General features: G+C 41.5%; 1 protein-coding gene across 5 annotated transcripts in view; it reads right to left on the reverse strand.

Annotated features, from left to right (window-relative positions):
* LOC132405342 (matrin-3-like) overlaps positions 1 to 11,635 on the reverse strand; it is a 53,707-nt gene extending 42,072 nt beyond the window's left edge. Inside the window, exon 1 of one of the 5 annotated variants that reach the window (XM_059990067.1) lies at positions 11,563 to 11,635. The gene's annotated coding sequence lies outside the window, so the exon portion shown is untranslated. Of the gene's footprint in view, positions 1 to 11,292; positions 11,441 to 11,474 lie in introns of those variants that run through there. The other 4 variants (XM_059990068.1, XM_059990069.1, XM_059990070.1 and 1 more) reach the window with 4 other exon arrangements.
* Positions 11,636 to 15,158: the final 3,523 nt, after the last annotated feature.

Below are 15,158 nucleotides of genomic sequence, written 5' to 3' on the forward strand. Positions count from 1 at the left end.
ACCGTTCACCAGGTCTGGAAAGCAACAGGCAAGAATGTTTTCTACCCCCATTTTTGCAGTTCTGATAAAGTATCTCAGCCTGAAAAGCCACTTCTTTATTCCTCTCCACAGATGCTGCCTCACCTGCTAAGTTCCTCCAGCATTGTGTTACTCTGGATTTGCAACATTAACACTATTTCCCTTAAGTTGATGACAAGAAGCCACATTTAACACAAGTTATTTGATCCCCCAAATACCCTAGAACTCCTAGTAATTAGAAGCTTCTCTTCACAAGTTTTTACAATCTATTGAACTGTCCAATTTTATCAGAATGTTTGGATATATACTTGCAGATCTACAAAATATATTTTGTACGTGCATGAATGAGACTGCAGATACTGGTTGAACCATTGAACAGCCTGAGTGCAAAAGTAACTAGGATCATTCACAGAATGTACACCTACAAAACTGAGCCTTACAAGAGTACCAGAGAAACATTCCAAAAATAACCACAACAGCAATATGCTAACCTTCAATATTACCAAGTTAAACAAAGAAAAAGCAGCATTTCATTCAAACCTATCACCAACTGACATGCTCAGAATCAAGAGTTATCTCTGACACATCTCATGAAATTTGTGCCAAATAGATGCAGAGAGTACTCCTAACATTCACTTAAACCAACAGACAGCCAAGCTAGGTTTTAACTTCTCCTCTGTGGAAGTCCTTTTGCATCACACTGAAGTATTGGCCTAGATTACACACCCATGTTACAAAGACAAGTCCAATTCTAAAGAAAAACATATTAAATTTGGCAAAGCCTTTTTATTAAAATCTTATTCATTTCACTTCTGGATAACACTTTTCTCCATCACTGAGAAAATTCAAAAGGTGTTTGGAAAGTCCAACATCAACTTTTCCTTCTTGTTTCAGCTTGATACAGCTAAGAAGCACAACTACTTCTAAGGTCAGTACAGTCAACAAAGATTTCTTGATGCGTTTAAACAAACTATCGCTGCTTAAAACTGACGAAAACAATGCCAAATGGGGATGGCTTCGTCCTCGTAGGATTCCACGCAGGAAACATGGCTGCAGGTCAGGGATACAAGTGTGTTTAAGGAAACGGGAGTTTTAAACTCCCAATACAGATTATCTTGCTGGCAAACATGCAGCCTCTGGTGACTAAAATCGATGACCTCAGAGCTAGGGTGCTGAATTAGAAAGACATTAGAACCACGTGTGTCCTTTGTTTCACAAAACCCTGGTTAACTCCTTCCATACCAGATACAGCAATATAGATCGACAGGTATACTATACGCTGTCAGGATAGATCTATAGACTCTCTCAAAAGCAGAGGAGGAGTATACCTCATGATCAACTCTTCTTGTTGCTCAAATATATCAGTGCTGTCCGAATACTGCTAACCAGACCTGGAATATCTAGCAGTTAAGTGCCGTCCTTTTTACCTACCGCAGGAGATTTCAGGAATCATTTTGGTAGCAGTATACATTCCACCTCAGGCCAATGTCAAGCAGGCTTTAGATGATCTGAGCAATGGCTCAATATGCACAAAACAGTGCATCCTAACGCCTTCAACATTGTTTTGGGGGAATTTTAACAGGCCAATCTGAAAAATTCACTAAGCAATTACCATCAACAAATCACTAGCAATACTAGAGGGCACAACACACTGGACCATTGCTACACCACCATCAAGAATGCCTACCATGCTATTCCACACCCTCACTTCAGGAAGTCTGATCACCTGGCTGTACCTCTACAAGTGTAGGCAGATACTGAAGACTGCAGCACCAGTAGTGAGGACCAAGAAGGTATGGACGAAAGAAGCACAGGAACGCCTATAGGACTGCTTTGAATTGGCGGACTGAACTGTATTCAGGGATTCATCTTCAAACCTGGATGAGTATGCTGCAGTTGGTACTGACTTCATTAAAACCTGTATGGATGAGTGTGTGCCTACAAAGACTCACTGTACATTCCCAAACCAAAAGCTGTGGATGAACCAAGAGGCATGTCATCTGCTGAAGGCTAAATCTGTGGCATTCAAGGCTAGCAACCCAGGCCTGTACCAGAAAACCGGGTATGATTTGGAAATGGCTTTTCCAAGGGCGAAGTGACAATTTCGAACAAGGGTGGAAGCGACATCGGATGTACAACAACTTTGGCAGGGTTTGCAACACATTACTTCCTACAAAGCAAAACCCAAAAGCATGAATGGCAATGATGTTTCACTCTCAGATGAACTCAACACCTTCTATGCCCACTTTGAAAGGGAGAACACAACTACAGCTGTGAAGATCCCCGCTGCACCTGGTAACCCTGTGATCTCTGTCTCAGAGGCCGACATTAGGCTGTCTTTAATAAGAGTGAACCCTCGCAAGGCGGAAGGTCCCAAGGGAGTACCTGGTAAGACTCTGAAAACCTGTGCCAAACAACTGGCAGGAGTATTCAAGGACATTTTCAACCTCCCAGTGCTACAGGCAGAAGCTCCCACTTGCTTCAAAAAGGCCACAATTATACCAGTAACTAAGAAGAATAATGTGAGCTGCCTTAATGACTATGGCCCAGTAGCACTCGCATTATTACAGTGAAGGTACTTTGGTCATGATTAGACTGAACTCCTGCCTCAGCAAGGAGCTGGATCCATTACAATTTGCCTATCGCCACAATAGATCAATGGCAGATGCAATCTCAATGTCTCTTCACGCAGCTTTAAACCACCAGGACAACACAAACATCTATGTCAGGATGCTGTTCATCAACTACAGCTCAGCATTTAATACCATCATTCCCACAATCCTGATTGAGAAGTTACAGAACCTGGGCCTTGGTACCTCCCTCTGCAATTGGATCCTCCCTAACTGGAAGACTACAATCTGTGCAGACTGGTGATAATATCTCCTCCTCACTGACGATCAACACTTGTGCACCTCAGAGGTGTGTGCTTAGCCCACTGCTCTACTCTCTCTATACCCACGACTGTGTGGCTAAGCATAACTCAGATACCATCTATAAATTTGCAGATGATACAACCATTGTTGATAGAATCGTAGATGTTGACAGGAGGGCATACAGGAGCGAGATGTGCCAATTAGTGGAGTGGTGTTGCAGCAACAACCTGGCACTCAAACTCAGTAAGACAAAAGAGCTGATTGTGGACTTCAGGAAGTGTAAGACGAAGGAACACATACCAATCCATGTAGAGGGATCAGAGTTGGAGAGAGTGAGCAGTTTCAAGTTCTTGGGTGTCGAGATCTCTGAGTACCTAACCTGGTCCCAGCATATCGATGCAGTTATAAAGAAGGCAAGATAGTGACTATACTTCATTAGGAGTTTGAAAAGATTTGGTACGTCAACAAATACACTCAAAAACCTCTATAGATGTATCGTAGAGAGCATTCTGACAGGCTGCATCACTGTCTGGTGGTGGGGGGGGGGGGGGGGGAGAAGAGGGGTGGCTTCAGCACAGGACCGAAATAAGTTGCAGGATGGTTGTAAATTTAGTTGGCTCCATCTTGGGTACTAGCCTACAAAGTACCCAGAACATCTCCAAGGAGTGGTGTCTCAGAAAGGCAATGTCCATTATTAAGGACCTCCAGCACCCAGGGCATGCCCTTTTTCTCACTGTTACCATTAGTTAGGAGGTACAGAAGGCTGAAGGCACACACTCAGCAATTCAGGAACAGTTTATTTCCCTCTGCCATCTGATTTCTAAATAGACATTGAACCCTTGGACACTACCTCACTTTTAAATACAGGTTTCCCCTGCTATCGAAAAGTACAGCATTCCTATGAAACTTTTCATAAGCCAAAATGGCATAAAGCAAAGCAGCAATTACCATTAACTTATATGGGAAAAGTTTTTGAGTGTTCCCTGACCCAAAAAAAAACTACCAAATCATACCAAATAGCACATAAAACCTAAAATAACACTAATGTATAGTAAAAGCAGGAATGATATGATAAATACACCGCCTACATAATGTACAGTGTAGCTTCCACTTACCAGAATTGGGAAGATTCAGCCAAAAACCGATTTGTAGAAAAAAAAAATCAGCACGTACACACATGTGCACACACCTGCCTGCGCAAGGCTTCACGGTCATGGTAGAGTTTCTTGGGGTAAACATAAGTTTAAAGGGGGCACCTTTCTTCGTAATAGTGAAAATCCTCTTCAGATTTCTTTCAGTTAGCGAAAACAGGTACTAATGTAAGTCTTCCGTAAAAGCGAAGTGGCGTAAAGCGAACTTTTGTAAAGTGGAGGACACCTGTATATTATCTGTTTTTAGCACAATTTTTAATCTATTCAATATACGTATATTGTAATTGATTTACTTATATTTTTTCTTCTATATTGTGTATTGCGTTGGACTGCTGCTGCTAAGTTAACAAATTTCATAACACATTCCAGTGATAATAAACCTGATTCTAATTCAATTAATTACCAACTAAAGCAACATGTAACTTGTATCTTTGAAAGATGGACCTTTGAAGGCTGCTAAAATGATCACATTAAAATAATTTGGTTCAGTAATTGCCCAATTTCTACACCAAGGAAGTAGGAAGTTTCTTTTCAGAAGATATTAGAACATTCCTGAAGCTCTTTCCAGCAAACAAGAATATAGCCAGTGCAGATCGAAGTTCCTCCTTACTGGCAATCAACACTGGCACATCTCAAAGACACATACTGCTCTATACCCAGGACTATGCAGCTAGGCACAATTCAAATACCAATGTATAAAATGCCAATGACAACTATTTTTGGCAGGATTTCAGATGTTGACAAGGGGAGTACAGGAATGAAATAGATCAGCTGGTTAAGTGGTGTAAAAGCAACAACCTTGCACTCATTTTAAGAATAAAGAATTCATAATGGTCTTCAGGAAGGGGATCTTTTAAGGGAACACACACCAGTCCTCATCAAAGGATCAGCAGTTTCAAGTTCCCAGGAGTTAACATCTCTGAAGATCTGTCCTGGACCAATATATTGATGCAATTACAAAGGCGGCATGACAACAGCTATATTTCATTATGAGTTTGAGGAAATCCAGTATGTTAACCAAAGCCACTAGCAGATTTCTACAGATGTACCATGGAGAGCAATTCTAAGTGGTTGCAACACTGTCTGGTATGGAAGAGCTACAGCACAGGATCAGAAAATACTGCAAACTCAGTCAGTGCCATCATGGTCACTAGCTTCCCCAGCACTGAGAACGCCTCAAAAAAAAAAGCTGCATCATTAAGGACCCCCATCACGCAGGACATAGCTTCTTCTCATTGCTACCATCAAGGAGGTAGCACAGGAGCCTAAATACACACTGTGTTTTAGGAACAGTTTCTTTCCCACTGCCATCAGATTTCTGAAAGGACAATGAACCCATGTACACTACCTCACTATTTTTTCTTTCTCTCTTTTTGTACTACCTAATTTACCGTAAATTCCGGTGTATAAGCCAAGAACTTGCCCTAAATTTTGGACCTTAAATTAGGGGGTCGGCTTATACAGAGGGTGCCAACTTTGGAAAAACGAGCACACAAAAGACAGGTTGTATTTATTGGCTGTTCTTGAGTCAAATTCTCGACACATGAATTCTTTGAATGTTTTGTTTAAACACACATCCAGTGGCTGGACCACGGACATCAAACCACTGGGGATGACTGCAATATCCATATTTTCAGCTTTCAATGCTGCTTTTGTCTCATCTGACAGTGCACTTTGAACATGTCCTAGACAAGTAGTGACTTTTCCTTCCTGAAACCTTCGGGACGTCAACGCCATATCTCTTTATCCACTTCAAGCAACCTGCTTCGTCCATCCAGCAGTGTTCTTGAACGTAAACCCACGGCAATTTTCTGAGCAATCTTTGTTTTTTGTCTCAACACAAGATCACGTCTATTCATAAATCGGGTGCACCAATTTCGCGTTGCTTTCAAATTTTCACTGACCTCGCGACATTTCTTTTGGCCCATTTCAACGCTTGAACTTGAATCATTTCTCTCGTAATAATGTATCCAGACAATCGCTGGTGATTCACCCACTCAAACTTTTTCTTCCAGTTCTAGCCACTGGCATGTTTTCCTGCTGTTTTCACATTTTGTCTTTGGCATTTCCCTCAGTGTGTCCTCTGCCTTTCTCCACTCTCTCATATTTTTCACATTTACACTAAACTTCTTAGCAGCTGCAGAATTATTTGTTCCTTTAGCAAAATCAACAACCTTCAGCTTGAAACCAGCATCATATCGCATTCATTTTAAACTCTTGTACATGGTGGTCGCAAACTCAATACTGAGTACACGTACTGATCCTGCCACCCCAATGGATGTTTTAACTTGATTATGATGGCCACTAAATGTTTTCACGGGAGTTACATTTCAGAGGATTCTTTACCATTGGGAACCTAATCCAAAACTTCCCTCCTTGATTTATTTACATATTAAGAATTCACTTATAATGCTCTATGATGTGTAGACTTATACAAAGGTAACATGAAAAAGTCACTTTTTTAACCTTGAAAATGGGGGGGTCGGCTTATACTCTGAGTCGGTTTATACACCGGAATTTATGGTATATGAATTTATTATTGTAATTTAGTTTTAAATTATGTATGGCAATGCAATGCTAACGCAAAACATTTCATGACATATGCCAGCGATGTTGAAACAGATTCTGAAATTTGAATGCAGGGCATCGGCATCATTTGTGTTTTCCCAAATTATGTTAAAAACATTCTCTGAAAATTAAATGCAAGCATAAAATTAGATAAGATACTGAGATTCTAGAAGTATATACTGCATCCAAGGTCACAATTGGCATTATCATTCAATTTCAAAGTTAATCAAAAATATCATGATTTACAGATTATAGTGAAATCAGAGATAAATGGGCCAATGTATCACTATCAAAGCTACACAAGTCAATTGGCTTGACAAAACCATTGCTTCAAAAACCATAAAACATAGGAGCAGAATTAGGCTGTTCAACAAATCATGTCTGTGGCTCCTTTGAATCATGCCAGATTTTTTTTCCCCATCCCATTGTCTTGCCTTCTCCATGTAACTCTTAATCCATTTACCAATCAAAAAAACCTTTGCCTTAAATACATTCAAATGATTTGGCCTCCACAGAACTCTGTGGACACAAATTCACTACTCTCTGGAAATCGCTCATCTCAGATTTAAGGGGCTACCCTTCTGAGGCTCTGCCCTTAGGCCCCCTGCTATCAAATCTACCTCAGTATTTCAGTGTCCAGTAAGATCCACCCTTGTCCTTCTGAAATCCAATTAATACTGGCACAAAGACTCAAATGCTCCAGGCGCATTAAGCCTTTCATTCCTGGGATCATCCAGGAATGAAAAATCCTGGGAGCCTTCTCTGAACACTCTCCAGGCCAGCAGATCGTTCCTTAAAAATAGGGCCCAAAAATCACTCACTACATTCTAAACATAGTCTGACCAACACCTTAAAGCCTGAAAAGTACATAGTTGCTTTGCTAATCTAGTCTCCTGAAATTAATGTTAACATTGTATTTATCTACAAGTTAACCTAGAGGAATCCTTAAATAGGTCACCCAAGACCCTTTGCATCTGATTTCTGAATTGCCTCATTTCTAAAATAGTCCATATTTTAACATATATGTAGTGCCTGCAATTCCTAAACAGATCTCTACAGCAACTTAAAGGGTAAATAATTATTTGGGGAGTGGTTGGACAGCACATTGGAAACTAATCAATGACCTCTTCAAAGAGCCTACATTGCATGTTAGAACATTTTATTCATTGATAGTTCACATGCTCCATTACCAGTAGTCTTGATCTTAACTGCCAAAGACCAAAAGTCTGAATTCTTTCAAGAAATCTCCACCTCTCCTGGTTTAAGATGGTCATTAAAATCTATATTTTTAACAAAGTTTATCATATGCCACAAACAATGCTCTAGGTAGCTTGACATTTTCTTGACCATGGGAATGCCTTACAAGAACAATGAAGCAGTTCAAGGTGGCTCACACCATCCCCCCCACCTTTAAGAGAAAAAGAATGCTAGGTTTGTCAGCAATGCCCACACTCAAAAAATAACTTCAAGTTAAGGAAACAAACTTACTTACGCAAATATTTTAATATTCCTTCCTGTGAATGTCTGCCTTATTTTTGACAGTTTCATCACCTAACACTTCTGCTGGTGTATGTAGAACACACAACTTAATACCCCATTTATGCTAACTTTGTCTCAATTCTGAATTGAGGCAAATACTCAAGCCTAATCTTCTTCAATACATTACTAGCATTTCACTATCCCATTTCTTGTACAGCTTGTCATGAACATATAACATAGAAATCTACAGCACATTACAGGTCCTTCAGCCCACAATGTTGTGCCAACCATGTAACCTACTCTAGAAACTGCCTAGAATTACCCTACTGCATAGTTCTTTATTTTTCTAAGCTCCACGTACTTATCCAAGAGTCTTTTAAAAAGACCCTATTGTATCCATCTCCACCACCATCACCTGCACCTTCATTCCATGCACTCACCACTCTCTCTGTTGAGAAACTTACCCCTGACATCCCCTTTGTACCTACTTCCAAGCACCTTAAAACTATGCCCCTTCATGTTAGCCATTTCAGCCCCGGAAAAAAAGCCTCTGGCTATCCACACAATCAAAGCCTCCCATCATCTTATAAACCTCTATCAGGTCACCTCTCATCCTCTGTCACTCCAGGGAGAAAAGGCCAAGTTCACTCAACCTATTCTCATAAGGCACACTCTCCGATCCAGGGAACATCCTTGTAAATCTCCTCTGAACTCTTTCTATATAGTATCCATATTTCCTGTAGTGAGGTGACCAGAACTGAACACAGTATTCCAAGTCCAGCTGTAACATTACCTCATGGCTTTTGAAGTCAATTCCACAGTTTATGAATACCAACACGCCTTCTTAACAACACTGTCAACCTACACAGCAGCTTTGAGTGCCCTATGGGCATGGACCTCAAGATCTCTCTGATTCTCCGTTGCCAAGTCTTACCATTAATATCATATTGTCTTCAAACTAGACCTACCAAAATCATCCACTTCACACTTACCTGGGTTGAATTACATTTGCCATATCTCAGCCCAGTTCTGTGTCCTATCAATATCCCACTGTAATCTCTGACAATCCTCCAGACTATCCATAACACTCAGTAAACTTACTAACCCACCCTTCGACTTCTTCATCCAGGTCATTCATAAAAATCACAAAAAGGGGTCCCAGAACAGAACCCCACAGAACACCACTGGTCACCAACCTCCATGCAGAATACAAACCATCCACAAACACCCTTTGCCTTCTGTGGGCAAGCCGATTCTGGATCCACAAAGCAAGGTCTCCTTCGATCCCATGCCTCCTTACTTTCTGAATGAGTTTGCATGGGGAACCTTATCAAATGCCTATTGAAATCCATATATACTACATCCACAGCTCTACCTACCTTCATCAATGTATTTTATTACATCCTCAAAGAATTCAATCAGGCTCATAGCCATGCTGACTATCCCTAATCAGATTGTCTCTCCAACATCTCAGAATTTTCAGCAACTTGTCCACCACTGAAGCAAGACACACTGGTCTATAATTTCCCGGGTTATTTCTACTCCCTTTCTTGAACAAGGGAACAACATATGCAACCCTCCGATTGGAGCACCAGTACTTCTCCTGTCCCTACTGATGATACGAAGTTTTATTTCATAAAATCATTTCCTAAATTTTCAGCCTATACCATCTACAGCTTCTCATATTCCATCCATTTTTATTCACTTAACCTAATCTTTCCCCACTCCCCTATGCAAAAGTGAAATTCATACATGAATTTATATCATATAATAGTGTCCCATGCAAATTTATATTGACACAATTATTGAAATGAATAGGAAATAGGGATAGAAACATAACAGGAAAGAAATGAGAATAGGCTACAGAGTGAAAAATTGCAGGCAAGTCAAGTTATGCGTTTAAACACAAATTCAATTATTATTTGAAAGATCAAAAGAATTGAAGGTACCCAAAAAGGTTTAGGGATTCACTAGCACAGAACAAAAGGCAAATAAAAGCCGAAAGCAACTCAGTAACATCAGTGGATTAGTGGTTTTGATAACCATGACTAGAAAGTCTTTGCACAAGTACAAAAAGCACATCTTACAAGTTGTTAATGATATTAAACGTATGATACAAGTCACATAAGATATCACGGCAGAAAGTACAAATCTCAAAAAAATAGTGTATAGAGGTGTAGGAAAGGTACTGGACTGATTAACGGATTAATGTGTTGGTAGGTTAAGATTTGACTGTCAAATCCAATAGGAGACAACAGAAGGCCATGGAAGAAAAGGGAAGAGCGAGAGGGGAGGTGAAAGAGAAAATGGGACTGGTGAAGGGGGGGGGTCTGTTCTCTCCCTCAGATTCCTTTTCCATTCCTGTATCTCTTTCACCAATCAACTCCCCAGCTCTTTAATTCACCCTCCTTCAGGTTTCACCTTTCATCCTGTGGTTCTTCCTCCCCTCCCCACACTTTCTTACTGTGACTCCTCATTTTTTCCCCAGTCTCGATGAAGGATCCCTGCCTCCACATGTCAACTATACTTTTTTCCTGGCTTCCTGAGTTCCTCCAACATTTTGTGTGTGCTGCTTGGATTTCCAGCATCTGCAGAATCTCTCTTGCTTGCGATTAGAAAATCAATTCTACTTTCATCTTTAAATTTTTGAACAGCCTTTGAGCAAACCAACCTCCAAGAGCTATCCACTTGTCCAATATAAAATGACTGTAGTACTGTACTTGGTAGAAATTGGTTCACACACACAAACCAGTTATTCTGATGCCCCAAGTATCAATTGCATTGCTGCTTTTCTGTAAATGCATTATTTCTTTTGGCTAAACAATGAAAAATACACGAAAATAAATTTAGCTTGTTCCTGTATTTCCTTTTGTTAAAAGACTGCCATCAAACTATAATTCTCCCGTTTATATTAACAATGGTAATATAGAGGAATATGGTTTAACAGAAAGTGTGAAATTTGTTTGACAACTGACCCCGTAATGTACCCTGGGATTTCCCCCCTCCCCAGTGACAGTAACAATATAAACATAAACTGGCATTCCACTCTTCTCCATCAGTTTATTTGAATTCCCACACCGTCTCCTCTCTCCCCATACATACTGCGCCCAATTTGTTGTTTTTACTCGAAAATATTTTCGGTCTGCGTTAAGAAAACACCCACTCTTCTCGTTTTCCCCTGTCCTCACACTCCCCCCGGATACCTAGGTCTCTCCAGCTGTCGGGTGACCGTTTCTCTGAGGCTGCCTGCGGATTTCTCCCCTTCGTTCGTTCATCTCAAAATGGCGCCGACTCCGGCCGTGGAAATATTGAAGAACCCTGGGAGTGAGGACGGCTCACGTTCTTAAGGGCCTACTTAGGAAGCAAATCCCGCTTCTACACTAACCCCGGTGAGTGGTCCAGATCGTCTGGTCGGCCCACTCCCCTCAGTTTATTCTCGACTGCGTGCCGCCATTCACCAGCCACCTTCTTACCTCCCGCGGCGAGTCCCCGCAACCAAGCAGTGCGCATGCGCACTCCCGTGGGCTGAAACGCCGGCGCCCGGCGGGGGGGGGCGTCTCGACGCATGCGCACTCCCGTGCGCTGAAACGCCGGCGCCCGGCCGGGGGGGGGGGGGCGTCTCGACGCATGCGCATTATCGCCCAGAGCCGCCGCGGTCAGCCGCGCGCCGCGCGCCCCCCGGTGTGTTGCTCGTCGTTTGTTTATCGAGCTACAGCGCGGTACAGGCTCGATTTACAATGACCTGTGAATGGGGCTTCTCCGGGATAAAACCCACGAGATCACGGGGAAAACATACAAACTTCTTACAGACAGCGGGGGCAATTAAAGCCCGGTCGCTGCTACTGTAAAGCGTTGTGTGGACTATTACACCGCCGTGAGGCGACGTTCCGTTAGCCGTTTTGGATGGATTTGGATTGTTTTTAAAGTTGGCAAGTTTTAAAGTAAGAATTATTGTGAAGTTTGCAGTAGTCAATCATAAATAATCTCCACTTTGAAATAAAATGTAAATGAATGGAATGGCGGGTCTGGGATCCCGAGATGGCGGACTGTCATATGTTGAAAGATTGGAGCGACTGGGGTTGTATACACTGGAATTTAGAAGGATGAGAGGGGATCTGATTGAAACATATACGATTATTAAGGGATTGGACACGCTAGAGGTAGGAAACGTGCCCCCCCCCCCCCCCCCCCGATGTTGGGGGAGTCCAGAACCAGAGGCCACAGTTTAAGAATAAGGGGTAGGCCATTTAGAATAGTGTTCAGGAAACTTTTTCACCCAAAGAGTTGTGGATCTATGAATGCTCTGCCTCAGAAGGCAGTGGAGGCCAGTTCTCTGGATGCTTTCAAGAAAGAGTTAGATGGAGCTCTGAAAGATAGCAGAGTCAAGGGATATGGGGAGAAGGCAGAAACGGGGTACTGATTGTGGATGATCAGCCATGATCACGGTGAATGGCGGTGCTGGCTCGAAGGACCGAATGGCTTACTCCTGCACCTATTGTCTATTGAATTGTTTTTTTGGTAGTCACCAAACAATGTTTGATTAGCCTGATAATTAATTTTCCACTGTTCAAAATATACTGTAGCTTGTACATGCTTATGGATTTCAGTTCCCCTTGAGAGCTTGAGCATATTATTCAGGTTTTGAGTTTTAGGAAGAGGTAAGAATTTCCCCAGTAATCTGGCCATTTACTGGAGAAACATAGCCAACACTAAGCATTGGTCAATGCATTCCTCAAGCCTGCTTTGCCCTTAAATAAAATTCTAGCTAATTTGATATTGGTTTCAATGCTCCTTTCCCACAACTTCTCCATACTCCATTTATTTTAAATCTCTGTCAGTCTCTGCCACAGAATTCAATAATTCCATGTCTTAGCTGAATGGGATAGAGAGTTAGAGTTATGGCGAAGAGTAGAAATTTCCCTTCAACTCTGCCTTAAATAAACAATTTCATATTCTGAAACTGCTGACTGATTCTGGATAGTTGCACAAAGAGAAACATTTAAAACTTTTCAAAGACTCATCATGTCGCTTCCCAAATCCATAACTCAAAAATTTCCAGCCTGCTCAGTTCACCTGCAGAGCCAACAGATCTATAAATGATAAAGTTAACATCGCTCTGGACATCATGCCACAGTGAATGGCTGCATGTACAGTACTGTGTGGAAGTCTTAGACCCATATATATAGCTTGGGTGCCTCAGACTTCTGTGCAGAACTGTTTCTGTCAACGTGGAGCAGAGAGCAAGTTTGTAAACCCGACGTGAGCAAAGGATGTTGAGAATGGCGAGGGTGGTGCACCGTGAGGGGTGTGGGACAGGTGGCAGAGAAAGTGCCAGGGGTGAGTCATGCCATACCCAACCCTGAGACACCAATTTGATTCCAAACAAATAGTTTATTGATCATTACAGAATGTCCCTCTGGTGCTTCCCACTACCTCCCCATTTCCCAAACATGATTCTTCTTCCCATATCAATAGCGACCCGTATCATCACCTACATATGTCATGAATTATTTTTTTGCAGTACCAGTACAGTGCAATACAGAAGATTGCAACAGTACTGTGGCTAAGACTTTTGCACAGTGCTGTATATGTCAGGAGACTCTCTTTGTTGTTTTCAGTTCGGCTTTCAATGCCATCATCCCCGTGCTTCTGTGAAAGAAGCTCTTCAAACCCGATGTACCAGGTCCCTTCTGGAGGTGGATCACAAACTTACTGACAGGAGGCAGTATGTGGGACTAGACAAGCACATCTCCTCCTCTCACTCAGCATTGCTGTGTTCTCTCCCCTCTCTTCTTGTCTCCATATACCATTGATTGCGTCTCCTCTGCTAAACTTTGCAGATGACACCATTGTCATAGAGCTGTAATGCCCTGGTTCACATCTTTACTGTTATGCTGTAGGTATTTCATTTAGTGGCTCTGTGAGAGCTGCTGTTCACCTTTCAGCCTGTTTGAGTTTATTGAAGATAAAGGATGATGTGGAATGTGTGCCATCCAATTAGCAGGAGGTTTTTCTTGCTGAGGGACAATAAGGTTGGGCTTGGAGCTTTTGTTCAAGAGGAGATGAAGAGAGAGATGCTCAGGAAAACCAGTCGTAGCATACGATCCGGAGGGAGACCCGTTTGTTCGAGATGGATTGCGAGTGACGTCGGAAGGTGGAGTGGGTGTTCGCGTTGACCGAGGGCTCAGCACGTGAGTGACAGAGAAGTTCAAGGTGAGCTCCAACTTGTGTACATTTGACTGTTCAATTAGAATGGGCCCTTTTCTTTTTGTTATTGGTTACTAACCCTTCAGTTAAGATTCATAAGTATAATTCCTTTAATTGTATGCATTGTACTGTGTTATTATAACCATATAACAATTACAGCACGGAAACAGGCCATCTCGGTCCTTCTAGTCCGTGCCGACGCTTACACTGGCCCGCACTCAGCCCATAACCCTCCATTCCTTTCCTATCCATATACCTATCCAATTTTACTTTAAATGACAATACCGAGCCTGCCTCTACCACTTCTACTGGAAGTAGCAGTCTAGCATTGATTCAAAAATTTCCTCATTTGTGTGGCAAAATAAAAACCCCAGATTAAGTAAAAGACAGTTACAGAAATCTAAAAAAGATGGTGGATTAGCTTTACCCAATTTTAGATTTTACTATTAGGTGAATAATATTCGGAATTTATTATACTGGAAATTAGATTTAGATTTACCATTGTGCCCACAGTGGGTAAATTTAGAATGTAATGGTACACAAGGATATTCTTTATTTTCTGTTCTTGGCTCTTCTCTCCCTGTTGATTTAGTTAAACTTAATAAACAGATATCTAACCCTATTGTCAAACATACATTACGAATTTGGTTTCAATTTCGTAAATTTTTTACTCTAAAAAACTTCGTTCTTGATAGCCCTATCTTACTTAATTTTTTCTTTAAACCCTCTTTAACAGATCAAGCTTTCAGTATATGGAAAAGGAAAGGTATAGTATGTTTTCGCGATCTTTTTTCTGAAGGTAGTTTGATGTCTTTTGATCAACTTTCTAACAAATTTAAATTACCTGAATCTAATTTTTTAA

This window comes from Hypanus sabinus, chromosome 15 (assembly GCF_030144855.1).
Source record: "Hypanus sabinus isolate sHypSab1 chromosome 15, sHypSab1.hap1, whole genome shotgun sequence".
Classification (NCBI taxonomy): Eukaryota; Metazoa; Chordata; class Chondrichthyes; order Myliobatiformes; family Dasyatidae; genus Hypanus; species Hypanus sabinus.